This window comes from Bos grunniens, chromosome 2 (assembly GCF_055505025.1).
Source record: "Bos grunniens cultivar Pamir isolate PY7600 chromosome 2, Bosgru_T2T1.0, whole genome shotgun sequence".
In the NCBI taxonomy this organism is placed as follows: domain Eukaryota; kingdom Metazoa; phylum Chordata; class Mammalia; order Artiodactyla; family Bovidae; genus Bos; species Bos grunniens.
The window spans coordinates 37,541,611-37,569,055 of record NC_141166.1 but is presented as its reverse complement, the minus strand read 5'-3'; the positions used below and the strand labels follow the sequence as shown (position 1 = coordinate 37,569,055).

General features: G+C 36.3%; 1 protein-coding gene across 6 annotated transcripts in view; it reads right to left on the bottom strand.

Moving 5' to 3' along the window:
• Window positions 1-27,445, bottom strand: part of ERBB4 (erb-b2 receptor tyrosine kinase 4) — a 1,279,082-nt gene that overhangs the window by 9,960 nt on the left and 1,241,677 nt on the right. The gene's annotated exons all lie outside the window — the stretch shown is intronic.

The window sequence follows — 27,445 nt, the reverse complement described above, 5'->3', positions numbered from 1 at the left end:
GTCAGTATAAAAATATGATAAAATATTAAGGACAACTTTCTTTAGGCTAAGCACAGGAGATATATGAATGCCAATTCTTTTTCTTAGCATATATGTATATAAAATACCAATTATTTATTAAGCACATTTCTTGAGAAACCACCATCTGTGTATGCACAAGGCACTTTTCAAGGCACTTGAGATAATGAATAATGAAGATAAAAACAGTTGGTTTTGTGAACCTTTCATTCTATACCTTCTGGCTTTAAGTGAACAGATATGACTAAAATAAACCTCAAAGACAACATCTTGAAACATCTATAAAACAGAGCTAAATCTTATTCCAGGTCGATGTTTTTATAATTTACAGATTGACAGAACAACCTAAGAATATGGCCCCACAGAGATTAACTGTTCAATACAAATTAATAGCAACTAGATAATAGAATTTTCCTTAACTGAGTCTTCTGAACTTAAGGGGACAAGCTCTGAACACTTACACTGAATTTACATTTTACCTCTGCCCATAACTGAGTCACTTACATGATGGTATAGAAAATATTTATTTCTTTCTTTCTCTAGTAACATAACTAACATCACACTAAAGGATATAACATGGAAATTTGGATATATTTGTTATGCAATGCATAGGAGGAGCTTTGTAGAGTGGACAGATTGTTGTATGGTATTGTTGGGACTGAGCTCCAGTCCCAATTATGAGTGATGTGGTCAATCATGAAATACCTCATTTTTGTCCTTGGCCTCTTTACCTTATTCTTAATGAAGATACCTATTCTTAATGGAGAAATAAGGTATTTCACATATGAATAAGCTTTGTAAACTCTGCACTATTATACAAATGTAGAGGATATATAAAATTTAAATGTTCACACCTGCTAAATCAGATTTTTAAATTCAAGCAATCAAACTGCCAAAGCTTCTCATCAAAGAAGCATTTTTAAATGCTTACCTGTCTTCCACATCACCTGAAATATATTTTGCTATCTTTCAGAAAGTTATTAAATCTAATTCATTTGTTCATAAATTTGAGAAAGAAATTTTTCATATAATACAGTGATATGTTAAAATAGAAAGCTGGTACAAAAATATGACACCTGCCTGTTGGAACTTTATCATATTACAATCTTGGCTTTACCCTTTCATTAAACTTGAATTATTTGGCAAACATTTAGTAAATATTTGTTAAATTTATATGATAAAAGCATAGGGATTATGTTAGATGCTGGAGATATCATGATATACTAGGAAAGGCTTGGCCAGTGGCCTTTCCCAGTTTACATTGTATGATCAAACATTTCCTGAGATTGTTGAAAGAAAAAAGCAAGAGTAAAGTGAGGATGGAGTGAATTTATTTCAATTCTATGATTATATATTAAAAGGCAAAGTATTTCAAAGTATTCATAATCACCAGTGTTCCTTTGACCTCTTATTTGCAAGAGTTGTTGTACTGGGTAATGTTTGAATTGTGGCTGAAAAAATAGCACTGCCTGCTACATGTTTAGCATTTTATAAAACTTGAGAGAGAAATGACCAAAAGAATAACTTACAAGTCATTCTTCATCAGGAAATACTTTATTATCTATATTCATTATCTGGGCTAGGCCATCTTCAATTGTAAAGGCATCATATTAAAAATAATTAGACCTCTTGCAGTTAGTGTGTTCCAAGACAGGAAGTGTGGCCATGCTTTATTTGAATGCATCTGCTGTCCTGCATTTGTAAGTCTTTCCATTAGCAGCCAGCCAACTCTGCTTCTGGACACACTGCCAGATACCATCACAGTAATAAGAGTGTCTTCATGTTCTTCCTAGTTTTTACCATTAAAATAGGAAAAAATGCTAAGCAAAGTCCCCTTAGTGTTCATTGTTTTTAGGGTTACTGGCTGCTTTTTATGTTTCTGTTTCCATTTGCTTTTTTTTCTGTTTTCCATGATAAAAAGCACCTCATTCATATCTCCCTGGAAGGGCAATACATCTACAAGGGAACATCTGTGAGGCCAATTAGCTGGGCTGGAAATGTGATATAATTGTTGTTTAAATATATTTAAATTACATGTTAATCACTATGTCATAATTTATAGGCTTTGAAAATAACTTTTTGTACTTGAGAGCCAAGCCAGATTTTACTTGTTTTTGCCATTTTTAGTTTGTAACAAGCTCTTCTCATTCCCCACACAACCATCCCTCCAATTCCCCACACTTGAAGAGCTGAACTTTTAATACTGGAAAGAATGACAGCTGCAAGTAAATTGGTTGAGTAAAAATTAAGATCCCCATGATCAGAATGAGCTGGAATGACCTTAACGTCCTAAGCATAACAAAGCAGTGCTCTCAGTTTAAAGGCTTTTGTTATTTTATTGTGCCACTTTCTAAACTGTCTATCAAAGCCTGGCTTTGAGGATCTTCAGGAAGCAGCACTGGGTACATCTGTTCAATTAACTGGCAAGGGGATTTATTGTCAGCAGGACAAAGATAGAAAGAGGTGGGCTATAAACTGGCAGGTGATATGGAGCTTGTTCCTGGTGGGGAACTATGTAAGGGTGATGAAGAGAGTCAAGTTTAATTTGTGGCTGTAATCACTGGGACACTGTATGATTAACTTGGACTCAAATCCCAGGGGTTATAGAGAAGGCAAATGTCAGCAAATAAATCAAATACAGTATTAAATGGATATTTACATACACCATGTCCGAAAATTTACTTTTCAACTGAACGATAAAAATTTGAACCTTTGTCTTATTACACGTGCTGCATTTCTCATATTTATTGTTTTAATTAAAAGTATTATATTATTCCTACAAAATTTTACCTTGTTAACTCAGTGAAATTGTAAATTGTTAAATAGATGAATCGTTAACCATCATATTTTCAAAAAATATTATACAAATCTATCTTCTTAGGAAACAAACAAAAGTACATGCTTAACGCCTACTTTCTATTTAAATTAAAGATGTGCTTAATGAGAGTTTTTTTAATCTTCAGATAATTGTTACTGTCAATATTAGCCATAGGATTAAAGTTTCTAGGGCCAAGAATCACCCTAAATCCTTTTAACTAAAATGGCATGTGTCTCTGTATGATGGTGCTAATCCATCAGCACTGATTTATTACCTGGACACTTGCACATTTTAAGTATGAAGAGTTCTCAATTTTTTATCCTCTTTGGCATACATCCTTAACACTGATGGGCATTTTTCCATTTCACAGGTCAGGCAGTGGACAGAGAATGCCCTTTTTTTTTGTATTATGAACAATTTTTGATGTTTGGCTGTAACTCTTTATCTTTTTTACAACTGAGTTCAATACACCAGTATTTGAGACATTTGGATTTTGAATCTTCATTTTTCATAAGACAACTGGAAGAAAACAAACAAAATATATTCACATTCCCCAAACTAATAAGAACTGGAGAAGCCTATTGAATTTAGGCAGTTGTCACATACACGTGCATGTGTGTGAATATATATGTTACACAAAATATTTTTTGTCTGTTTATATGTGTTTATTAATGCACTCATTTATCTATCTAGTTTGATTATATGAGATGCTACTTTTAAAACAACTTTTTTACTCTCCACAAACAGGGCTTCCCAGGTAACACTAAGGTAAAGAACCTGCCTGCCAATCCAGGAGACATAAGAGATGCAGGTTCAATACCTGGGTTGGGAAGATCCCTGGAGGAGGGCATGGCAACTCACTCCAGTATTTTTGCCTGGAGAATTACATGGACAGAGGAGCCTGTAGTCTTCTGGCTGTAGTCTATAGGGTCACACAGAGTCGGACATGACTGAAGAAACTTAGCACACACACACTCTATACAAACAAAATAATAATGATGATATAACAATAGATAATATAATGACATGATATTATAGTAAATAAGTTAATTACAATGACCCTGTGTGCCAGTTGAAGGCATATTAACTTGGGCTTTCATCTTTTTTTCACTTTTCACTAACCCTAGAGCTTAATTATAAAGTCCACTCTGTTTCACAGATGAATATATTACTTCTCTTAGGAAAACTGAGAAATAGCAAGGAAGCTAACATGTATTGTAAACCTACCATGTGCCACGGACTAGAATATTTTAAGTTTTATTTATTCATATGTACTTTCAAGATAAACATCATTATTAAAAATTATGACTCCCATTTTGCAGGTGAGAAAACAGGACCAGGGAAGTTTAAAGTCCTTCCCATGCATAAACATAGCCACTGGTGTATGACTCCCTGAATCTAACTGCTGCTGCTGCTGCTAAGTCACTTCAGTCGTGTCCAACTCTGTGCGACCCTGTAGACGGCAGCCTACCAGGCTCCTCTGTCCTTGGGATTCTACAGGCAAGAAAGCTGGAGTGGGTTGCCATTTCCTTCTCCAGTGCATGAAAGTGAAAAGTGAAAGTGAAGTCGCTCAGTCGTGTCCGACTCTTAGCGACCCCATGGACTGCAGCTTACCAGGCTCCTCCGTCCATGGGAGTTTCGAGGCAAGAGTACTGGAGTGGGGTGCCATTGCCTTCTCCGCCTGAATCTAACACCTTCTCATTATTCCACAAGTAGATTTTGACTTTAGCATTTCTATTCTCTGCCCTCTCTGCCACTGTATAATGTTTCAGCTCTTCTCTCAAATAAGATACTATGGCTTATCTTTCTTAGGAAAAACTAACCTAAAGGAGAAATTTGAAAAAGTAACTAGACTTAATTATAAAATACTGATAATGGCTTACAATGTTGTCTACTCATCTTATTTGCATTTTAATTTATTCAAAGGACTTAAACAGGAAAGCTACTAGATGTAGAATGTTAGGTGTTAATAGAGAATATATGTGTGTTTATATATATATATAAACTATGATTTTAGATCAACAAGACAGACTGTGAAGGAAGAACAGATACTCATATACATGTCTATGTAGATTACTTACCTTACCAAGAGCAAAACTTAACCCTGAAGCAGGAGGAGATGGTTTTGAATAATGGGAGAGCACAAAGATTTTCCATGACAGCACTCTTGCCTATGGATTTATTATTCCTAGTCCAAGCTTAGTCAATAAATTCCTCTTCCTGCTCCACTAAGGGTAAGTAAGCTATTGTTTCCTACAGGCAACTCCTGTAGCCTTTCCAAATATTAGTAGAACAAGAGGACATTCCCTGTTTAAATACTCATTGTTAGATGAGTCAATAAAACGGAAGCTGAAAATTCCACACTTTATACCTTTCCGTATGTTCTTGTTCAATGATGAAGTTGAACACTGATGTATAGAACAGTCTTATGGACTCTGTGGGAGAGGGAGAGGGTGGAAAGATTTGGGAGAATGACATTGAAACATGTAAAATATCATGTAAGAAGCGAGTTGCCAGTCCAGGTTCGATGCACGATACTGGATGCTTGGGGCTAGTGCACTGGGACGACCCAGAGGGATGGTATGGGGAGGGAGGAGGAAGGAGGGTTCAGGATGGGGAACACATGTATACCTGTGGTGGATTCATTTTGATATTTGGCAAAACTAATACAATTATGTAAAGTTTAAAAATAAAATTAAAAAAAATAAAAAAAATAAAAGCATAGATATGCTCTAACTAAAAAAAAAAAGAACATTATTAGCATAGTCAAAAAAGAAAGGTTATAAAGAAATGTGATTTTACATTAGGGCCAACATTCCTTAGCTTGATTTTAAGATGAACAATAAGAATTTTGTCACCTCTCTTGATATTAGTAATCGTGTAAAATTTATATCTCTTCATCCTGGGATGAAGATGGTAAATATATCTTTATTTTTTGTTCTGGCAACTTTCTTTTGCATCTTTCTTTTGTTTACATTCTTTTTGCCAACATACTGTAGTATTTGAACCTTTTCCTAATTATCACTTTAGCTACTAGTTGACTTCTGTATCCAGAAATCTAAAGAGGAGAACTTTTAGGGGTTTCCTTAAAGATTTCCCAGCAGTTCTTTTCAGTTAGAGAAGGTACAGCCATTTTTCCGAATTTTTAAACGTATCTTTAAGAACATCTAGTTCAACTGCACCGTCTCTGTTTGAATCTAAAGGAAATCATTAAGCCTTTACTGTGTCCAAATTCTTGGGTCATCTGACTAATTTTCCAAGTGCATCCAAAAGTAGTCTGTCTCTTTGCTTGTTTTTTATCCCAACATCATGAAGATTATTTAGTGAAGATTTCTTAATACATAAAAAAAAAAAAAAACACTGATGTCAGGCAACTTTAAAGAGAACATTACTGTTTTATTGTTTTATTTCTCTGATGTTGGTTTTATTTGTTTATTTGTTTCTGGCTACATTGCATGACAGGTGGGATCTTAGATCCTGACCAGGGATCCAACCCGTCCCCCCTGCATTAGAAGTGCAGAGTCTAAACTACTGGATTGCCAGGAAGTCCCCAAGGTCAGGCAGCTTTTGAAGATGAAAATACCATAGACATGAAGCAATTGACCACATGAGGTTCTTCTATCTCTAGGGTTGTATCCTTGAACTTTTGACATTGAACCATGAGATTTTTAAACAATTACCTTAATCTCTTGAATCCTCAGTTTATTTAGCTCTCAAAAGGAAAATGGGCTATAGTAAAAGTAAAGGGAAAGATCAATTCCAACTATCAAATTACATGTATATAAAATGAATATTCTGCCTGAAGTCCATATCATTGATTGCTAAATATTATAAATGTGATTAACATTAAAGCAAAAGCATCTTGCAAACTTTTCTCCCATAAACCTTTTTAAAGTGTATGAATTTTTTTTTCTTTTTTCCCTTTTCTCTAAATGGAGCATCTGTGGAGTAACTTAGTCTGTATGCAATAAATGATTGTGCTCTGGGGAGGCAAGAGCACATCTGAATTTGACTTTTCTGATGACTCAGCAGTAAAGAATCCACCTGCCAATGCAGAGACATGGGTTGGATCCCTGGGTTGGGAAGATTGATTGGAGAAGGAAATGGCAACCCACTCTAGTATTCTTGCTTAGGAAATCCCATGGACATGGACAGAGGAGCTTGGTGGGCTACAGTCCATGGGGTTGCAAAAGAGTCAGATATGATTTAGTGACTAAACAACAATTATACACATGCTTATTGTCAATTGACATATTTTCACTTTCATAGTAGTCACCTCTATTTATATAATTAGATAATGTATGGAAATTACAGACATAGCTTAAAAATTAAGTAGTCTATAGGGGAAAATGAAAAAAAAAAAAAAAAAACTATGGGCACTCTGAATGTCATGAATGCCATTACTTTAGAATTTGAAATGCTAAGACTTGGTCTGGGTATAATATGTTTCCTTTTATACTATTGATAAAGATTTACTTAAATTACAATTATGGGGAAACAGTAGCTGACTTTATTTTTTGGGGCTCTAAAATCACTGCAGATGGTGATTGCAGCCACAAAATTAAAAGACGCTTACTCCTTGGAAGGAAAGTTATAACCAACCTAGACAGCATATTAAAAAGCAGAGATATTACTTTGCCAACAAAGGTCTGTCTAGTCAAGGCTATGGTTTTTCCAGTAGTCACATATGGATGTGAGAGTTGGACTATGAAGAAAGCTGAGCGCCGAAGAATTGATGCTTTTGAACTGTGGTGTTGGAGAAGACTCTTGAGAGGCCCTTGGACTACAAGGAGATCCAACCAGTCCATTCTAAAGATCAGTCCTGGGTGTTCATTGGAAGGACTGATGTTGAAGCTGAACTCCAATACTTTGGCTACCTGATGCGAAGAACTGACTCATTTGAAAAGACCCTGATGCTGGGAAAGATTGAAGGCAGGAGGAGAAGGGGACGACAGAGGATGAGATGGTTGGATGGCATCATCAACTCAATGGACATGAGTTTGTGTGGACTCCGGGAGTTGGTGATGGACAGGGAGGCCTGGCGTGCTGCAGTCCATGGGGTTGCAAAGAGTCAGACACGACTGAGCAACTGAACTGAACTGATCTACACACATGTGCATGTATGTATACATATATATATTCATACATACATGAAGACAATTAATAGCTTAAAACAAGATAATAAAGTTTTATTTAGTTCATTCAAACTAAAAATTTTTCTTTTATAGGTTGTTAGTTTGTTTGTGGGCTTAGTTTTGCTTTGTTTCTACTCTTTTTCACCTGTGGATATTATATATCAGGAAGTAAATCATATGTATTAAAGCATCATTTACAGGAGTTCCACTTGGAAATGTTTCTTTTGTGGTTATTTGGAGTTATACTATTTATTTGCAAATAATAAGGCAACAGTGAAGCACCTTATATTTCAACCCCTCTTTAGCAATAATCCCAGCCAGAAAAGTTTTACTATATATTCAAAATAACTATGACAGTAGTTAGAGCAATTTGTGTGTGAGAATATAAAAAATATGAAGGGCATAGTTCATGTATTGGGAGATGGAAACAAATAATATAGAAAATACAACTGCAAATTTTATAACTCTAATTTTGGCATGTAGATTTTATTTAGTGTCTTAAATGATAAGTGTTGGCAACAAGCAAACAATTTAACATAATACAGATAACGCTTTCCATGTTCCTATCATTTCAGTGTGGATCAGGTTGGAAATACCTTCAGTTATGCTAGTTTATGCAAACTGTTTACCAGAGAAAAGTGAATTTGTAACAATGGTTGGTTAGTCCAACTACTGCTCTTCAGGCTCCGAAGTGGTACAGCTGTTTCTGTAAGTAAAAAGATTTCTAACAGTCCACCTGGAATTAGGACATCTGGTTTGTGCAAGCTGATCTGAATAATGTGCTGTGCATACTCCAGAACAGCTACTGACAGAGCAAACAGTACATGGCTGTCCCATCAGCCCAGAGCAAACACCAGTTACATTTCACAGAAACTGGCTGGTATTTACAACTGATCGGAGCCAAAATGAATATCAGATTGAAGGCAGTACCCCAAGAGGAAAAAACTTTCCCCCACAGCAACTGGTTGCCCATAGTCTAAGGAGTTTATACCATTTTTTAAAATTCCCCCAAATGTGATTTTGCTGCATGTCAAAAGGAAGAACAAAAACATACAAAGAATTCCTGCATCTATTTGTGAACCACTTTGGAATTTTCTGAAGTTAAAAAAAAAAAAAGACCAATATTTTTAGTTTCCTATTTAAACCGTTTGCTACCTATATTAGCCAGAACCATGGTCATAATAATTTTCTTTCAACTTCTAAAATAGCTAACACTTTAATAAAAAATATGAAGCCAAAAAATAAAATAGACTAGAAACTAGAGTATCTAATTTAAATCTGACATGGATGCCAGAGATCACCCAATCTCCTTCTCCCTATTTTCAGCTGTGGTAATAGAGATGGCAGGTGACTTTGCTCAAGGTCCCACATCTAGTTACTAACAACAAAAATCAATAGGCCAAATTAGAAAAATATTTTCATGGTTTACTATGAAACAAAAACAATCTGCTTGGTATCCTTCTTAGATTATGTCTGCAAAACTGAGTTGGGACAAGCCAGGTGAAACTCTAAAGAAGCGAAGTCTGATTATCATGTTTCCTTTTCAATTTCAAGTCCATATTTTTTTACTGCTCCCTAACGACTGTGCAACTTCACTTTCACTTTTCACTTTCATGCATTGGAGAAGGAAATGGCAACCCACTCCAGTGCTCTTGCCTGTAGAATCCCAGGGATGGCGGAGCCTGATGGGCTGCCGTCTATGGGGTTGCACAGAGTCGGACATGACTGAAGCAACTTAGCAGCAGCAGCAGCAGCAACAGATGCCAGAGTTCACTGATTCTAGTCCTGGTTCTATAGGAAATGGGGCTGTTTGCATCATCTCATAAAAGATGCATCATTTTGAGTCAGTAATTCATATTACAAAACCCCCTCTCTTATCTATAGTGTTATCCTCTTCTCAGGGATTTGGCTGTGGCTAGGCTAAGGGCATCCATTTAGTCTGATTAGTTTGGGGGAATTTTCTCAACTTGGTGGTAGTAGGTCATAAATAGTTCCACCTCACATAACACTGAACTACTGAGTACCAACCTGTACACACATAATTAACTGCTGACCTGACATCTCCACTGGAATGTTCCATGCTTTTTCAAATGTCACTTTTCCAAAACTGAAATGAACATCACCTCTCCTGACATTAAATGGAATTCTCTTATCTTTCTTGGCTTGGTGAATAGTATCAACTTATCTACTTGTGTAAGTTAAATATCTCAGTGTCATCTTTGACTTCACCTCTATCTCATTCTTCATAAGCATCCAACATCTACCCATTTAAACATCTTAATACCGCAAGGATACAACCATTTTCTCCATCTTCATTGATACTGTTTTAATTCTGATGTTAAGGTGTGAAATCATTTAGCATTCTAACTGGGAAATTTTGAGCATAAAAGAAAATGCTATAAATAATTAAGTCAGGAGTAATAGGAGTAAACCAGGACTCTAGGGAAAATAGGCACAGCACATGCAATGAACTTAATGATGACCACATTTCTTGACTAAACTACTATAATATTTTTCTAATTGGTCTCCTTGATGTCCTCATTCCAATCTAATATTCACACTTCATTTCCTGCTTAAAAACCTACAAGACCCCTTTTGGCTTCAGGTTAAAACACATCTCAATTTCTTGTGGCATGAAGGCTTTTTGTAGCTATGGCTCCTGCCAGTTTTTCCAGCTTTGTCTTTCTGCTTATTCATCATATGCCTCCAGTCAAAAAAAGTACCAGCAGTTCCTGATGGTCCATGACTTCTATTACCTCCAGTTACCTGCCCAGGTTCCAATTGTTTCCTAAACATTTCTTTCTAGTATCTTCATCTTGATTACATATTAATTCTATGGAATGCTATCATTGCTCTGTTTACATGTAATTATTGATTCAAAAATATCTATCAAGAACATATTCTGCACCCCATATGAGTAATTCATCAATTTTATTCTAATCGTTTATTTACTTCATTAGTTTGCTATCTTTCTTAGATTGTGAATGTATTTAGAAGAAAGTGATAGTATTAGTTGCCCAGTTGTGTCCAACCCTTTACGACCCCATGGAGTATAGGCCACCAGGCTCCTCTGTTTATGGAATTCTCCAAGCAAGAATACTGGAATGGGTGGCCAGTTCCTTCTCCAGGGGATCTTCCTGACCCAGGGATCCAACTCAGGTCTCTTGCATTGCAGGCAGATTCTTTACCATCTGAGCCAAAGCCCCAGGCTATTTAGAAGAAGACTTAAATTTACTGTTATACCCTTCATACCTAGCACAGGTCAGGAACATAGATGTGATGAATATTTAGTAAAAGGATATTGAATCAAAGGATGGATAGATGGAAAAGATATTTAAACTTCAAGTTTGACTTTATTAATGAGAATTTCTGGGCCTTCCTGGTTCGATTCCTGCATTGGGAAGATCCCCTGGAGAAGGGGATGGTTACCTACTCCAGTATTCTTGCCTGGAGAATTTCATGGACAGAGGAGCCTGGCAGGCTATAGTCCTAGTCCATGGGGAGTAAAGAGTAAGACAAAGAGTAAGACAGGCCTGAGTGACTAACACTTTCACTGTTTTCACTTTGAAGACCTCAGGCAGTGGGATATGTTTTAAAGTATAAAGAATTTCAACATTCCTTAAATTATATATTGCACATATTTTACTCTGCAGATACTCAGGGTGAGTCCTAAATTTAAACTGAATCCCAAACAATCATCTGAATATTATATCTTATCTAGTACACTCACTCTTTCTGTCAATTAGCTACTATTTCTGGAGGCATTGTTTAAAGTCTTAATTCTAATGGCCAAAAATAGTATTTTTACAAATAACGAGTGGTTCCAGATGCAATGGATATTTTGCATCTAGTCATAAAACATCAGGATTCTATCACTAGTACGACAACATTCCCTTGAGACCTCTATGTATTTCCTAATGCTTTGGAGGTCTAGGAAACTCAGCTTCTGCTTTATCCTGAAGAATATAAATTAAGTAAGAACAATAGGAAAGACAAACGCTGAGGATAAATTGCCTGTAGGCAGATGAAAAGTGTAGTTTTGGCTCATAAGCTCAAACACAGATCCTTGCAAGTATTCATTTTAAGTTGTACATACCATCCACCTACATTTCTGTGCATAACAGGAAGAATCATTAAAAATTATTAAAAATTTTTCAGAAGTTTTTTTTTTTTTTTTTAGAATAATTATGGTTAAATAGTATTGGACTGGGCTTTCCTGGTGGCTCAGATGGGAAAGAATCCACTTGAAATGCAGGAGACTGGGTTCGATCCCTGGGTCGGGAAAATCCTCTGGAGAATGGAATGGCTACCCACTCTAGTATTATTCCCTGGAGAATCCCATGAACAGAGGAGCCTGGTGGGCTACAGTCCAGGGATTGCAGAGTTGGACATGACTGAGCAACTGACGCACAGTACAGAAAAATTAAAGTTATAAATAAATTAAATTCTAAGTCTCTAGGAAGGAAAGAAGCTATAGAAGGACAGCTCTTGATTAGGGAAGAGCACTGCCACCCACCAGCTCTGTTGCTGTAAATAAATTGTACTCAAAGCTTAATGTCCTCATCTGTAAAATGGAAATAATAATGTCTGTCTGCCTGCTTTATGAGTTTTATAAGTTCATGTTCATGGTAAATGTATTTGAAAAAAAATGTATTATATAAATGTGCAATACGGTATTTTTTTCTAGTAATTAAAAAAAAAATCCAGCTGAAGGGTGACTTGTCCAAGTATCACTCATACAAGACTATATTAAATGCTGCAAACCAAGCAAGCATATGTTTCTTGTATACCAGAATAAAAGTATACAGTTACCTATTTTGTATCTGTGTGATGATAGAGTTCATTTTGCAGCCTTAATATTATATATGTCATTTGAAGTGCTTCCCAGGTGGCTCAGTGGTAAAGAATCTGCCTGTCAATGTAGGAGACACAAGAAACACAAGTTCGGTCCCTGAGTTGGGAGTATCCCCTGGAGTAGGAAATGGCAACCCACTCCAGTGTTCTTGCCTGGAAAATTCCATGGACTGAGGAACCTGGTGGGCTACAGTCCATGGGGTCACAAAGAATTGGACACGACTGAGTGACTGAGCACTTGCATACACATGAATGTCATTTGAAAACATTATCAAAAGGGGATGGTGTTATTGATACAAATAAAAAATAATTTGTTTCATTTGAATATATATATATATATAGGTTAGCTCATCATTTAAAGTCATTGTAAAACATTTCTTTGAAAATAAAAAAAAGTAATGATATGCTTTTCTTAGTGCAGCAGTAAATCAAAGCACGACCCTCTTTCAGCCCTTAGACACAGAAAGGTGCATATTAAATGTTCAATAACAAATTCCTTAAGCAGCTAAAATAAAATTAACTGAATGACCTAACAGTAGAGATTATGATAAATTGAAATAAAATCTTCATTACTTTTGTTTTCTTTTGATGATGAGGGTGTCAGAGTCCATGAAAGCCAAACATTAGAAACTCCCATCTCTGCAGAGCATGTGTTGGCCTTGATCTTCTTGAATCATTTGTACTGACTCAGACAGACAACTCCTATGTCTCGGAAGTCATGCTAAGGCACTGTTAACAGGGCAAGGAGAAGTCCTCAGTCCGGAATGTGTGCTTAAATTTTTTTTTATTCCCTGAGATCATTGATGTTTTCAGGGAAAACTGGCACATTAAGAGAAGCACATACTAATGTAAGAAATGTTTGAATTCTCCTACCCCATTTGGTGGAGACAGAATTCCTATGTGTTACTTATTAAAAAGACTTGAAGCATTTTATAGATTTTAAAAGTATGCTAAATACTTTTAAGAAAGACACCTCTTGGAAAGAAAGTTGCTAAATTATAGAAAAGTGCTTAGATTTGCAATCTGAAATAATTTGATAAATGACTTGGAGTTGGGAAAAATAAAATAGATTAGATTTTTCCTCATATTGCATACCCCAGGCTTTCTCCCAAGGTCTACCAAACAAACAACAAAAAAAAGTGCTAGACAGGCAAGAAAAGCTCCTGGTTTATTTTCCAGGCCACTTGGTCCTTTATTATGTATTAATAGTAGCACAATTATTACTTATCGCATCTAAAAGACAATGTTATGCAAAAGTGCAGCTACATTTTGATCAAATAAAATATTAATACTTGACCTAATAAATATAATCACAAAGGAGAGTGTGGCTGATTGTCTTTCATGCTGTAAGTCTTAAATGTTAGACTTCCCAGGCTCTCATAAAAACCATTACTGTTTTTATTTGTAAATATATACCCAAGAATTTTAGAAATTGTTTATTTTTCATAAATACTATCTTTTAGAATGCAAGCTCCTTAAATACATAATCAAATCGTTGTTATTAGTTTCTCACTTCTCTCATTTCTCCCAAATTTACTTGTCTAAATGTTAAAAATATACCTAGTAGCTCAGATTTTGCCAAAAATAATAAATGAGAAGAGAATGTTTTGATCATTTAAGACTGATTTCTTAAACTCTTATTGAAAGGTAACCAAAGCAGTTAGAAATAAAATCAGCACACTGACAGCACTTTTAGGATATTTTAATCCAACCTGTTTCCATACAAAAGCATATTGAATATCAGTTATGCAGGAGGAGAAGATATTTCCAAGAGAGCTTGACATAAGCCCAGGTTGTGAATTATTTGCTTTGAAATGCTTTCATATTTTCCTGCTTGGAAATTTTGGTCAAGAGAAGAGTAAAAACAACTCATCCTAAGCATTTGGTCAAGTGAACATTCATAAAATGTTTAGCAGCTCACAAATACAATTTCTAAAAGTGCTAGATCATCCACCTCCAGAAGGGAGGAAGGAAGCGCCACTTTGCTATTGTATTGAATTTCCGGGGCCCGCCCCATCCATCTTGAGTTTCCAAATACTGGGAGCCCCAGAGGAAGTTTTCACTAAAGTGCTATTTGAAACTTGGAACACATACATTCCCAGCAGTCTTTACTCCTGCATATAACCTTACCTTCTCTACCCAGAGTGAATTTACCTTGAAGCGGTAAGAGCTTCAGGCTCTTCAGTTGCATCACTTCTTCCAGGGCCTGGGAAATTTGGTAAACTTTTAAAAAGTAAGAATTTTATTATTTTTAACTTTTTACTTTATATGAGAGTATTGTTCACTAACAATGCTATGCTAGTTTCAGGTGTTCAGCAAAGTGATTCAATTATACACATACATCTATCTATTCTTTTTCAAATTCTTTTCCCATTTGGGTTGTTATATAATATTGAGTAGAACTTCCTGTGCTCTACACTAGGTCCTTGTTGGTTATCCATTTTATGCCCTTTTTTTTTTTTTTTTTTTTTGGCCACACAGCATGTGGGAACTTAGTTCCCTTGTCAGGGATCAGGCCTGTGCCCCCTGCGTGGGACGAACAGAGCCTTAACTTTTGGATAACCAGGGAAGTCCTTGGTTATCCATTTTAAAAACAACAGTGTGTACATGTCAATCCCAAATTTGGTAACTATCCCTTCCCGACACCCTTCTCCCCTGGTAACCATAAGTTCACTCTCTGTGAGTATGTTTCTGTTTTGTAAATAAGCTTATTTATATCCTTTTCTTTTTTTATTTAATATTTTTATTTTGCAGCATTTTTCTTAAAGAGGCTCAACTCCTACTCCCAATGATATGACTGGCTCCATAATACCTATATCCTCCCATATTCTCCGCTCACTTTTCAGAGAATGTTCCCTACAGTTTATTCTTTATCAGAAATTTGGTATTCATGAGCAGTGCTACTCCATCTCCTATTCTGTGCATCCAGAAGGCTTCTTTGGATTATTTTTTCTAGTGGAAAATATTCATTCTATGATTCAGCTCAGGCATCAAAGCCAGGATTAATAAGCTGTAAACTTTCAGATCATGGCATCCTCTTTTGATACCCACACACAAAGTCCTTATCCTTGCGATTATTATCTATAGTTTTCACAGGCAATTACCAACACTAACACTCTTAATTGGTACCACTCAGATAGGCTTCCCAGGTGGCTCAGTGGTAAAGAATCTACCTGTCAATACAGGAGACCCAGGTTCAATCTCTGGGTTGGGAAGATCCCCTGGAGAAGGAAATGGCAACCTGCTCCAGTATTCTTGCCTGGACAACCCCATGGAAAGAAGAGTCTGGCAGCCTACAGTCCATCGTGTCACAAGAGAGTCAGACATGACTTAGCAACTAAACAACAATCACTTACATTGCCCAGTGATATCTGCAAAGGAATATTTCCTGCCCTATCAGAAACAAGGATATCACAGTTATTAGCGATTGCAGTTCTACAAGTAAGCTGGTGAGCCCTGAAGAAACTCAGGAAGGAAAAGAATACCTGCCATCTAGCAGCCATCAGACTGCAGTCACTCCCCACTGTGAACCCTGAGGACACTCAGGGAGGAAAAGAATACCTGCCATCTAGTAGCTATCAGATTGCAGCCACTCCCTATAGTGAACCCTGAGAAAACTCAGGATGTGAAAACACAGGAAACTGATCCAGATAGCTGAGGTGCATATCAAACAATTGATATCAGTGAGCCCATACTCTTGCATCTGCCCGTACAAGAAAAGAACTAAATTCCTTAACTTGACAAATCTGGTTTCTTTAATTAACATTAATCGTTTGATGTTTCTGACTACCTGACTACCTGCTCTTTGTTGCAAAACTCCTATATATCCTATGTTACTGCTAAGTCGCTTCAGTCGTGTCCGACTCTGTGCAACCCCAGAGACGGCAGCCCAGCAGGCTTCCCCGTCCCTGGGATTCTCCAGGCAAGAACACTGGAGTGGGTTGCCATTTCCTTCTCCAATGCGTGAAAGTGAAGTCACTCAGTCGTGTCCGACTCTTCGCGACCCCATAGACTGCCACCTACCAGGCTCCTCCATCCATGGGATTTTCCAGGCAAGAGTACTGGAGTGGGGTGCCATTGGCTAGCTCCCCCTTATCTCCTTGGAGTTGTTTCTCAGAGCTATCTGAAAGGCAGTGTCCCAAGCTGCAGTCCTCATTCTGCCACAAAAAAATCTTAACTCGGAACTCTCATGTTGTGCATTTTAAAAAAATCAACAGTAGGTGTTATTTGAACCTAGAGTTCAAAAAAGGAAAAGGAAACTAAGAGGTGAAGTCATTCAAGTTTACAAAACTATTAATAATAAGTACTGAAGCCCAGATTTAAACACAGTGAGATCTCCAAGCCCATGTTCTGCTAGCACACTTTGCAAGTTTTTCAAATTACTTAAAAAAACACATTTTCTCCCAATGAGTTAAAAGAAAAAAAAGGAGAGGTAGTTTGAACATCTTCCATCTGTGAACTTTAGGTTGAATAAAAGTTTACCTAGTGTTCAAGAGACAGAGAAACCTGTCTGACTGATGGGTTAAAATCTTACCCTTAAATTTCCTTGTGCCAATGATTACACTGTTCTGCCTAAGATAAATTTTCTTTAAATGTATTGACCTTATCTTCTGCTAACTACTTCTAGACTTTTCTCCGCCCATATCCTATTATTTTCTGTCTCTATGATTTCACTACCTCACTCTAGTTTAAGAATATTTGAATTCCTATTATTCTAGAAAGCATTCTCTGAGTAATCTTTCACTCTGAGCTTATATTTAATCCCATTTCTTCCCTTTACAATAAAAAAAAAAGTAAAGAATTACCACTGCCTGCCTTTAATCTTCAATCATATTCTGTTCTTCATTAGTTCTATATTCTACAAAAGCTACTCTCAAGAACAATACCAATATATCATGAATCAAGTTGAATCATCCAAACCAAGATTCAACTTCACTTGAGTTCTAGACATACATTCCCAAGTATCTAACATCTGTATCTACTTATATTCCAAAATATTGAATATATTTCCTTATTATACGTTCTCTATTCTCATACACTACTAGTAATATTGACATTTTCTCAACCTTTCATTGAGAAAATTTGGTGTCACCTTGAATTCTCTATCTCACTCTGCAACATCCAAATGGTACCCAAATCTTGCTGATTTTCCCAAAACCGTCACTTATGTCAAACTTTGTGTTAGGCAGTTAGAATAGGAAAAAGGAGTCCAGAATGATGGTGGCTAAAAGTCAAAGAAGGGAAAAGCCCACAGAACAGAACAAAGGAAGGTCCGAGGACCTGAGTGAGAACCTCAGGTAAAAGAACAGCCCTCCTGGCTAGCCCAATTTACATAGGGCAGGCTCAGTGGGGAGGAGAAAAAAAACATATAAAAAGAGGAGGCAAAATTGGGCCAGGGGACTTCTCTTCATGTTTTTTGGGTCGGCCCACCCTCACACCCCAAGGATCTATTTTCCTTTGCTTTCTAAATAAAACTGAGCTGTGACATGGAACTGTAACACTGGTCCATCTGAGGAAATTGACTCATTGGAAAAGACCCCGATGCTGGGAAAGATTGAAGGTGGGAGAAAGGGACAACAGAGGATGAGATGGTTGGACAGCATCACCAACTCCATGGACATGAGTTTGAGCAAGCTCCAGGAGTTGGTGATGGACAGGGAAGCCTGGCGTCCTGCAGTCCATGGGGTCGCAAAAAGTCAGACATGACTGAGCGACTAAACTGAGGAGTTAAAGAATAAGTTTAGTCATTTAAACTCAGGATATTCAAAAGCTCGGTCTATATAACATAAAATTATAGTACCTAGCTCTAAATAAGAACAAATTACACCAAACTCCGAATAAATATTAATTGTATACGTCTCACCATCTCCATTAATGCAAAGAATGTTAAATATTATTCTTTTCTATCAGAGAGGGAAAACAAGTATGGATGTTACTAAACAATGTCTATGATTCTTGTTGGACAAAGCAAACCGAATTGGTTGTGAATTAAACTTATGTTTTCTTTCCCCTCTCAAATTTACTCTCAAAAAAAAAGTACTTCTTTTGTCAAAACATTTTACAAGGGATAAGGTCACAGTATTTGGAATTTTTCCTATGGTGGTCTGAAAATGAAAGTGTTAGTTGCTCAGTTGTGTCCAACTCTTTGTGATCCCATGGACTGTAGCCTGCCCTGCTCCGCTGTCCATGAGATTCTCCAGTCAAGAATACTGGAATAGGTTGCCATTCCCTTCTCCAGGGGAATCCCTCTCTCAATTCAACCTTTGCTAAAGTATAATGAGAGGGTGGTTCACAGCCATCTGTCTACAGTGTTTGAGTGAGAACTACAGTGCACACATTAGCCTCTCTTGAGAACACTGGTGTGTTAGGAGTACAATGGAAAATTTCATTTGGACAGGTGAAGGAGAAAAGGGACCGACACACAAAGATGCTTGTGATGAGGGTGTGTGCAACTGCAGCAATTGCACAAAGGAAAGCTGATGAGTGAGCCCACCCCCCACTACCCACGAACATCTTTTCCAGTCTGTTTCATGGAGCAATCAAAGGATATTCTGCACCTCTCAAAATGCCATCAATCTTTATTGACAAAGAAATAGAACATTTCTCTCTCAAACCTTTGCAGGAGAAATCATCAGAGCAATCTGGCTTGAACAGGGAGCTTTGGCAGACAAAGATTTGTCAGAATAAATAAATAAATAAATAAATATATACACACATAAATTAGATAACCTCCACAAAATATGAATAGAAAGTTGATGATAATCTCCCAATTCTATTGTGTAAAGGGTAAAGAAACTCACAATTGTGCTCTCCAGGTCTCCTACAGTAAAGAATAGACTTCTTGATGAGATGTTTCCCATAATGTAAAGTGGAGCTAGGAATCTTGTGGCAATAATACTAAAACATAACCATCTAAGTGATTTAGATAACACATTCATTAACATTCCATATCTAAATCTCTAAGGGGCCCCTCCCTCCTCTTTGTTTCCCTTTCTTGTTCTGAGTTTTTTCCTTAGCACTTTTGAACAAAGCAGGGAAGAAGCTCTTTTGTTTATTTAAAAAGGCTTTTTAAGGTATCTGATAATTGCTTCTGTAAAATAATTTCATAAAGATCACGGAAATGTTCTTTAACATTAGTTTCGCCTTCAACAAGCCATGTTGCTATGGTCCTTTGTCTCCATGTCACAGAAGGGTCTGTTTGGCAGTGTCCAAGTACAGTACTGAGAAGAGGCAACAAACAGTGATGCCAACAACACGTGCTTTCAGATGAACCACTATTTAATAGTCGAGTCACTCAGTTTGGAGTCAGATACTGGTTTGGCCTGGTACTGGTTTGGGTCTTGAGTTAACAAGTCTTCACCAAGTTATCAAGTCAGGGATTTCAAATACTGTGTCTCTGGGATTATGGTGTGAAAATAAAACCCCACCTATATCAAAGTCCTTTGTAAACTTTATAAGCTATCATTTAATTTGTGAGTATGCCAAGAATGAAAGGGACTCTGTTTTTATAACATATTGCTTGTAGTGGACTTTGCATCCTCAAAGAGTTCAAGAAAAGGTGTGAGTACTTTTCAAAATATGACTTCGTAGGCTAGGGTAAAAAAGGTTTCATAAAGATTGTCCTAAATATTTAAAAAATTAAATAAATATGTACTGCTTTTAGCAGTTTGAATAGTTATTAGGCTTTTATTTATATGTTGTTATTTTTTGGAGATGATATATTGATTTTCCATGCTATTTTAACAAATGAAAGGTGGGCGTTAAACACTTAGACTATAAATGACACACCTCTGTGTTCAAATCTTACTTTTTACCATATAAGGTGGAAGCCTCAGTAAAAAGAGGCTTCTATGTCTCTGTGTTTGTTTCTCCTCTGTAGAATTCAAATGGTAAATTCTGCTTAGTCTTTTTTTTTTTTTTTCCTGTTAGTGTAAATTTATTTTTTATTTTTTAATATAAATTGATTTATTTTAATTGGAGGCTAATTACTTTACAATATTGTATTGGTTTTGCCATACATCAACATGAATCCACCATCCTGAACCCCTCTCCCACCTCTCTCCCTGTACCATTCCTCTGGGTCATCTCAGTGCACCAGCCCCAAGCATCCAGTATCATGCATTGAACCTGGACTGGCAATTCATTTCATATATGATATTATACATGTTTCAATGCCATTCTCCCAAATCATCCCACCCTCTCCCTATGAAGATTAAGGTAACAAACGTAAAAGCTCAGAAGCTCAGAGCCGAACATAACACACAAATCTGTGATCAATAAGTGGTAACTATATTTAAATTAGTGTTTGAAAATTTTGAAAGTTTTATGAAACTTGCAAGGATCATTTTATCTTCAAGCATGTAATTACTGAGTCTCAACACAGACACTGTGCTCCCTTTGTGCTCTAAGATTTTGTATTTTGGCTTTATCAGTTCCATTTGATCCTCCTAAACCATTAAGTCTTGATTACAGGGAGTCTCACAGGAGAATAAACAGAGGAGGCAAACAGCAGCAGGCTCTCTGGCCTCTCACTGCACTCCCAGCAGGAACATTTTTAAACCAATCGATGCTAAATCTCATTAGACTTGAAGTCAACATCAAGATATCCATGTTTTGACCAGTAAAAAAAGTAGATAGAAACAATAAAGGATTAAATGTTAGAAGTAAGAGATCGGAGAATGGTTTCTCACCTTTCCTTTAACAGCAAAGGACACAAAGTTCTGGATTTTATCTTTTCTAGTATCAGTTTACACATGTAGACTTCCAAGGTGGCTCAGATGGTAAAGTATCTGCCCACAATGTGGGAGACCCGGGTTCAATCCCTGAGTCGGGAAGATCTCCTGGAGAAGGAAATGGCAACCCACTCCAGTATTCTTGCCTGGAAGATCCCATGGATGGAAGAGCCTGGTAGGCTACCGTCCATGTGGTTGCAAAGAGTGGGACACAACTGAGTGACTTCACTGTAGATGACAGTGCTTGTACCAGAGGGCCTTTAAGATCCCATCTCTGGCACTCTATGAATATATAATTACTTACATGTCACCTCATATTACAATGGGGCAGCTCAGTGATACAAATTACTGAGTTCATTGATATACTTGGACCATATTTGGATATATTTTTATTCAGAGAAAATTAGTTGAAACAAGTGACTAGAGAAGGACATAAATACAAAGGGAAAGAAGGAAGGAAAAATGGAAAATGAGAGGGAAGAAGATTATATTGTTGGTGTGGTAAGAATAATCAGGGGTCTCTATGTAAGTGGAACCATGGAGTTTTATGTACAGGGAATAACATATTGTATTTTAATTTTTTTTTTTTAATTTACTGCCAACCTCCTCTCCTCCCTCAGCTTTGAGTCTGGAAAGCTCTATATAACTTCTTGTCATTTCATCTGGGGTCGGGGAGCAGAGGTTACTCTGATTTACCATGCTCTAGTAAATATACCACCTCTATTACATCTGCAAACATGCATTCATAGGCATTAGTATTTAGTTTTAAATCTTTCATTTGCCAACAGAAAGAGCAGATTCTCTAAACAATAAACAACTATGGAGGAAATAATAAGATACTATAACAAGGAGGTGGTACCTCAAGTCCAAATCTGCTAGAAGAGATATCTATGATACCTGGAGATTTGAGAAAGAAGACTAAAAATTTTCTTTCTTACTTAAGAAATTGAAGAGTAATTAATTTTTGTGTGTAATTCATAAATATAGGGTTATATGAAGAATGCAGAGCTGGTATTATAAAAGACATCATTAAGTCTAACATGATGCTGTGACCTAAATTCTAAGAAAATCTTTTGAGAATCAAGGAGAAATAAAAGAGTAATACTAATGAAAAAAAATATTTTGTTAAAGAAAAGTAAAGCTTACAAACAGTAGTATAACTGAAATAATATAGCCAGATTTTAAGAAAGTCACTGGTAGAGAAGACATTGCACAAAAAGACATTGTTACTTTGATGATAAATTAATCATTTGAGAGATTGAGAGATACTCTCATATTAGTGACAAACCAGAGAGATCAGAATTAATTTTAATATCCATATAATTTCCAAGAACTTAGAAGTTTAAACAAATGTAATTTGATTATATGCTCTTATTTAGGGGGAAAAAAGCAAATAAACAAATCTATAATGCATAAGGAAAAATAGTTCTTTGTTAAAATATAGCAACTATCCACCCACACTTCCAAACTAAAACAGAAAACACCAATATGATCTATATACTGAAAGAGATCAAGACAGGGATAATGCTTGCAGCTCTGGGCAATTTTGTATGTGTGAGCTAGAGAGTAGTGGAAAATAAATTGCAGTGACTGGTCAACTGGAATGGCCAAGGCATTTCCTAGGATGAATGTTCAAAATTCCTTCTACTGTTAGTGACAATAGGACTATATATCATATAAAGAGAAATCTAATATAACATATATCATTCAAGTTTATCCCATTGCTGAAAATAAAAGGCATATTCTCAATAGATGAGGACAAAATAAAGTGAAAGGAATTAATGCTAGTAAATGATCAAGTGTTTGACATATTCACAATACTGTCTTCCATTCATTAAACCCTATATATAAAAACAGCCCATCTGCAAAAATTTAAAAAAATGTAGATATTAGTTTGAATGATTTTTTAGTAATTCCTTTGAAGTGATGAAGGCCTGAATTAGAATACTGGCAGGAATTTGAGAGCTGTTTTTCAGGAAGACCAGAAAGGATTTGGTTTTGAATTGCATAGTTTTAATGAAAAGCAAGAGAATTTCACAACCATGTCTCAAGCCTTCATAACATTGATAAAAAATAGGAAAACTGAGTGAAGGTCCATCAGATCTCCTCTGATAACAGAGCTATTAAGCATGTATAGTATGGAAAAGAGCTTCCCTGGTGGCTCAGACAGTAAAAAATCCACCTGCAATGCAGGAGACCTAGGCTTGATCCCTGGGGTAGGGAAGATACCCTGGAGAAGAGAATAGCTACCCACTCCAGTATTTTTGCCTGGAGAATCCCATGGACAGAGGAGCCTGAGGGCTGCAATCCATGGGGTGGCAAAGAGTTTGTATAGAACTATTACAAAAATGAGGATTTTTTTAAAGTATACTTAAAAATACATCATCACGTCTTTGTTCATGTCAGAGTTTCTGTTTAGTTTTGACTTTTGCTTTCTTCTGATCCATTTCAGTCCCAACCTATCAAAACTCCACTTCTACTCCAAGCTAGATTCAAATACAGCCACAAATGACTTTCTATAGCCTCTTAAGCTGATTTGGTCTTTTTCCTACGATACCAGGCATATTGCCCTCAGTACATTATTTCCTCAACTAGAATATTAATTTTTTGAAGGAACAAGGTTGCTTTTACCTCTGTACTCTCTTGCCCAACACAGTGTCTGGCCCAAGATAAACATTCACTATATTAATTCATTTGCTCTTTCATTATAATAACCTAACAAGCTAAAAGATTACTACTTAGGTAACACTTTGGGGCAAAAAATACCAGTGATATGGATTATCCTAGTAAGAATAGCTTTTTCTCCTGCCTTGATAGATAAAATTAAAAAAAAAAACAAAACACCCAAATATCATATCAAAGATACTGTGCAGGAATCCTTGACATAATTTTGGAAGAAATGTAAAAGCAATATCCTGAGACTACAATCATTTATCATCAAGTAGCAGCTGTTGTTAGAATTGATATTGATCCTTGGTAAATTGCAACCAGAGTAACCTTGTTGTATCATCACAAAATTCTCCCACTACATCATTTAGCTATGAGATGCTTCCTTAACTTGTGTCCTTAGGTTTTTCTCTTCTATAATCAATCACTTAAGAAAAAAAAAAAAAAAAGTGGTGTATAGATGTAACCCAAAATGTTTTGGGGCATTTTTCAATTAAACATTTTCTAGAAGAAAATATAACATAATTACATAAAATAAATGATTATTTTGAAAAGCCATCCAGTGGAAAGATAGCTTTAAAACTAGAAAGTGTTTATATGTGATTCAGTTCAATCTTCTCATCACTGAAGTAAAGAAACTGAATCTGATTAAATAATATGACCGAGGCTGAAGTGTCAGAGTTCTAGAATGTGAGATTCCTGACATCCAACTTAGTTTCTTTTATCCAATTACCATTAAGGAAATGAAAAGTGTTAGTTCCATAAGTTGTAAGAAGTTCAGTAGCAACTTGAATTGAGGAACCTCCTTCCCCAAGCCCCTCTGTTATTTTAGGAATATGGATCCTAAGTGGGACTATTGGAAGCTAAACTTAATTAATTATAGCTTTGACTCTTATCATTGGTAAATTATCTAACTGCTCCATATTTTAATTTCCTTAGCTCCAAAAACGGGATATATATTATTACCTACCTCATAGAGCTTTGTGAAATATTTAATTTAAAACACTACTAAGTGTAGTTAGTACTATAGTAATTGGGTTATAGTAAGAACTCAGTAAGTTTCAGTTGATATTACTATTAAAGTCAAAGTTCTGATTTCCTAAATTGTAAAGAAAAATTCAATTGAAACTCTTGTAGTTTAAATGACATTACTTTTTCTGCATTCTCATCTTGCTTTAGTTTCTACTAGCTTATACATCATTAGGAAGCATACATAGCACAGTATCAAAAATCCCCCAGGGAAGGCCGGAGATTTCTTATATTTCATTATCTTTCTTCCTTCCTTCTTTTCTTTCTCTCTTTTCTGATGGATTAGTTAAAATCTCACAGATAATTACAATGCATGTGGAAACCTTGCTAAAATATCTTCATCAAAGATATGAAATCTTAACTGATAGTAAAGTGACAGAGGTACAAAATAAAGTTTATAGAATTATATTTTCTGAGCAGTCAATATTCAGTCCATATTCAATTATTTAGAAGCTGATCAAATTTGTGAAATACCAAACCCCTTTATCTTTCATCATCCTTCACTTTTCCTGCCTATACTTTTTTCCAGTTTTACAATTCATTTATATACCCATCCTGGAAGTAAAAGGGAAAACAAAGGAGGAAAAATGCAAATCTGTTGATTGGAAAGAAGTGAGAAAACTAAATTGTGATGCTAGATCTATTATGGATCACCTGATGTACCAATGTGGAGTAGCTACAATTTCTCTATCTTCCCCTGACCTGGATACTTGATGTGTTAACTGATGTGTTTTGAAAGAGACGGGACACTTAATTTTTAAAACTATTCACCACAAATGACTGAATGATCCTGCAACAATTGAAATATATCCTTCTCTATAAAAATACACTGAAGTTTTTACATTAAATTGAACTAGTATCACTAAAACTAAAATATCTTTAGCAGCATCGTCAATTTACTAGTCACTCTTCTTCACTGCTGTTCCATTAAATGTACAACTCATGATACTAAACAACATAAATCTAGGTAACTCAAAAGAAAGAGACAAAACTTGTCCATGTAAACAGAAAAAAATTTGTGCAGAAAGTCCAAAATCATATTGAATATTGAATTTAAAATATAAGGCACTATGCATTTAAATACATATATCAAGAGAAAAGAAAGGAATAAGGGAACCTAAAACCTCTTGATAGAGTGAATATATAAACAGATAATGGCAGGATCATATATGAACCCAGCAGTCTAATTCATACCTACAGCAACATGCCCAGGAAACCATAGCTAGAATAAATAGCTCAGGAAGACAGTCAACTATGAATCAGACTTTTTCAGGAAGTTTGATTGTTATCTTTAGTCACAATCCAGGAAGCTAAGTAATAACTTCTGTTAATAATTGGCCCTAAGCGACCAGGATTTGATTAATAACTAGCAGCTTCTCTAATTTTTGCCCCCATTTTCAATTTAGAGCCAACCAGAGAAAGCCAAATATGCACCCAACTCCACAGGATGCCCTGCTTTTCATTAGCCTTTTTATTGATTCCCCAAGCCAATAGCCTTCAATCAGGGCATACCTGAAGCCTTCCTTTGTCTCCACTATAGAGGTTTCCCCTTTGGAAGAAAAGCTATGACAAACTTTTCTTCCAAGTTTTCCTTGGAAGAAAACCTATGACAAAACTAGACAGCATATCAAAAAGCAGAGACATTACTTTACAAACAAAGGTCTATATAGTCAAAGCTATGGTTTTTCCAGTAGTCATGTATGGATGTGAGAGTTGGACTATAAAGAAAGCTGAGGGCAGAAGAATTGATGCTTTTGAACTGTGGTGTTGGAGAAGACTCTTGAGAGTCCCTTGGACTGCAGTCCATCCTAAAGGAAATCAGTCCTGGGTGTTCATTGGAAGGACTAATGCTGAAGCTGAAGTTCCAATACTTTGGTCACCTTATGCAAAGAATTGACTCATTGGAAAAGACCCTGATGCTGGGAGGGATTGGGAACAGAAGGAGAAGGGGACGACAGAAGATGAGGTGGCTGGATGGCATCACCGACTCAATGGACATGAGTTTGAGTAAACTCTGGGAGTTGGTGATGGACAGGGAAACCTGGGCATGCTTCAGTCCATCGGGTCACAAAGAGTTGGACACGACTGAGCAACTGAACTGAACTGATAAAGGTTTCCCATTCTGTCCTTGTGTGCATGCTAAGTCACTTCATTCATGTCTGACTCTTTTAGACACTGTGGGCTGTATGTAG